The sequence below is a fragment of the Pteropus vampyrus genome, unplaced genomic scaffold, assembly GCF_000151845.1.
Source record: "Pteropus vampyrus isolate Shadow unplaced genomic scaffold, Pvam_2.0 Scaffold17, whole genome shotgun sequence".
In the NCBI taxonomy this organism is placed as follows: Eukaryota; Metazoa; Chordata; class Mammalia; order Chiroptera; family Pteropodidae; genus Pteropus; species Pteropus vampyrus.
This window is the reverse complement of record NW_011888798.1, coordinates 12,245,231-12,248,385: the sequence shown is the minus strand read 5'-3', so window position 1 is coordinate 12,248,385 and position 3,155 is coordinate 12,245,231. Positions and strand designations below refer to the sequence as shown.

Genomic DNA, 3,155 nt, shown 5'->3' with positions numbered 1-3,155 from the left:
GTTTCTTTGTTTTTAGAGAATGTTTGAGTTTCATGTTGAAATTCTGATTAATCATTGAATTTTGTTATCAGCTAGATTCTGTCACTGGGGTACATAGTTGCTGTTTTCTCACCCTGCATGTTGGGAAGCAAGGAAGCTGCTCTCCAAAGCAATTCCTCACCGTCTTTTTTCTTGGTGGTGACTTCTGAATGGGAGGCACATGCACCTTGAGGCTTCCCTGGGGAGCCTGGGGAGCTACATGCACTGAGAATAGACGGAGAGAATATGACATGTGTAGACTTCAGAGTGGATGCGGCCATGAGTATGTAGACTTTTTCTTAAATGATTTTCTTAAATGATTTGAATGATGGCGAGAGTGTTGTGTTAGTTTCCTATGTCTACTGTAACAAATTACCACAGACTTGGTGGCTTAAAACAACAGAAATGTATGCTGTCACAGTTCTGGAGGTCAGAAGTCTGAAATCTGTTTCACCAGGCTGGAATCAAGATGTCAATAGGGCTGCACACCCTCAGGAGGCTCTGAGGGAGAATCCCTCCCTTGCCTCTTCTAGTTTCTGGTGGCTGCCACCATTTCTTGGCTTGTGGCTACATCACTCCAATCTCTAAGGCTAGTATCTTCAAATCTCCCCCTGCTCTATCTTCACATCACCTTCTCCTGTCAAATCTCCCCTTACCTCCTCCCTTCTATGAGGATAATCTGGTGGAATTTAGGGTCCACACTGTTAATTCAGGATAATCTCTCTCTCTCTCTAAATCCTTAACTTAACCATATGTACAAAGACCCTTTTTTCCTTATAAAGTAACATTTGCGGATTCTAGGGATCAGGTCCTGATGTTTTGGTTGGACATTGTCCAGCCTATGCCAGTATAAATTTAATGTGATATGTGAGCACAGTCTCCTGATCTACAAAGAAATGTAGTGGAACAGCTCAAAAGATATACATTCTAATCTCCTTTCCATCACTCACAAGTATGTGAGACTTGGGCAAAGCATTTCTGAACTTCAGTTTCATTATCTCTACATTGGACATACTCTGACTCCACAGGTTGATTTGAGCTTCAGTGGGAAGTATGTACAGGTCTCCAGTGTAGTGCCTGGTATAAAATAGGTTCTTAATAAAATCTAGTTTCCTGTAGTGACTTTGTCACATTACAGAAAGAATTCTGGCTGAGGACTCAAGAGAACTTTGTTTTAGTCCCTGCTGGGCTACTGATGTATCATATTGAGTCAATCTAAACTTACTTCTTCAAGGAAGTGTGAAAGGGGTGCATGTGAGGAGTCCATCTTAAAAGTCTCTACAGAAATAACACCAAAGGGAAATCTGGGTTCTAGTCTTAAGCACTCCATAGAAGAGAAAGTCTGCTAAGTCTCCTCTGTATTGTAAAGATGCATAGACATTTGCATTTCATTTCATCATATGTCATTGCCTGATGCGATATAAAAATGTTTTAAGTTCCTTTCATGGAGTAAAAGTGGCAGTCCAGAAAAGGTGATTCTTGATGGCTTTCAGGAGCCTCTGGAACATTCTCCGGTAGCCCCAGCTCTGTGTTCTTGTCAGATGGAAAGGTTTAGGCTCAGAAGCAACCCGAGGTCCTTATACTTCTGAAATTGTTTGCCTTTGGCTTTTATTCTGTGAGAAGTTACTGGAAGAGCAAAGGCAGCTCCAGGCCCTGGTGGCCATTCTAGGTGGGAGCTTTTGATAAATGAACACAATGTTTTCTTTATGTACTTGTAAGGCCAGGGCATTATTGGCTGTGGCAATCGATATATCAAAATGAATTTTGGAAAGAGTGTCATCAAGCCAAGCTTTATTTCCAAAAACACACAAAACTCTGCTCGGGGAGGGAAAGATGACTTTAACTGTGAAATAAACAAAGTTGATGACTTAGATATTACTTACGTCGTGCTAGTCGATCTGAGATGGAGGCACCGTGGTAATCAGTTATTCCCAGAATCCACATTCCCAATGCTCATTAAAACTTGTGATGCTGAAATCATGTTCTTTTCATTTTGCCCATTTTAATAATAATAACGAGAATGTTCAAATGACATTTTAAATTTATACTGCACTTGTCTGCGAGGTGCTCTAAGCACTTTAAAGCTGGTATCTCATCAATTCTTATCACAAAGCAGTGAAACGTTGGTAGCAGGTAATATTTGCAATCATACTAAGCTTAGTAAAGAGCCCCTGGGGCTGGAAGAAATTTCAGTGATGTGGGATAGTGTTGCCTTATAGGTAGCAAATAGGTAGAAACTCTGGGTTCTGGTTGGGCTCTCTGTGTCCATCTCTCCCTCCTTTAGTTTCCATCATTCAGATGAGATAATAGAAGTGTAATCCCCTCATCTGGCAACAGTGTTATATATATGATTGTGAGTACTAATTGTAGTAGGTGACTTTTTTTGTTTTTTGAGTACTTGCTGTGTGTCAGCTGTTTAAGAGCCTTTTCTATATTCATTCATTGAATTCTCACAAAAACCCTATGAGGTGGGTATAGTTATTGACCCTACAAATAAGAGAGTTTAAGGAACTTGCCTAAGATAACACTACAATTAAGCAGCAGCAATAGATTTGACCTAGGGTAGATTGGCTCTAGAGCTTGTGGTATTACCACTTCTCTAGAGTTGCTTGAACTTTTATATTGCAACACAGCATGCACATATACACACAGGTACATGAGCACACACATACATGCTGAACAAACAAATTTTCACCGAACAATGTTCACCCATCCTTACCTTAGAATGTGAAATGCATTGTGGTCTTTTCTAACCTTTTCATTAATAAGAATGTCAGCCTTGAGCCACTAAATTGAGTTTATGATCACTAATAAGTCTTGACCTACAGTTTGAAAAGCTTTGCGCTACACCATATTCCTTCTTGGATGCTCATAGGAATGAGATTGGGAAGAGAGATGCAGGGAGTTTGTGTGATGGGCAGGCAGGCATGAGGGTACTAGAAGAGACTAGAAAGTGTGAGGTGTGGCTCCTTACAGCATCACCTGCTGGGGTGACCGTTTTGTGACTGAAGAAGTATATCTGGGCCTGTGGGTCGGGGCAAGCAGCTGCTGCCTCACTTTCCTTTCTTGCCTTGTACTTAATGGTCTTCCATGTCTTCTCAGCCTGGGTAGCTGGACTTCACCTCTAAGTCAAACTG

General features: G+C 41.1%; 1 protein-coding gene across 2 annotated transcripts in view; it reads left to right on the top strand.

Moving 5' to 3' along the window:
• GPR39 (G protein-coupled receptor 39) overlaps nt 1–3,155 on the top strand; it is a 192,906-nt gene that overhangs the window by 17,661 nt on the left and 172,090 nt on the right. The window lies entirely within an intron of this gene.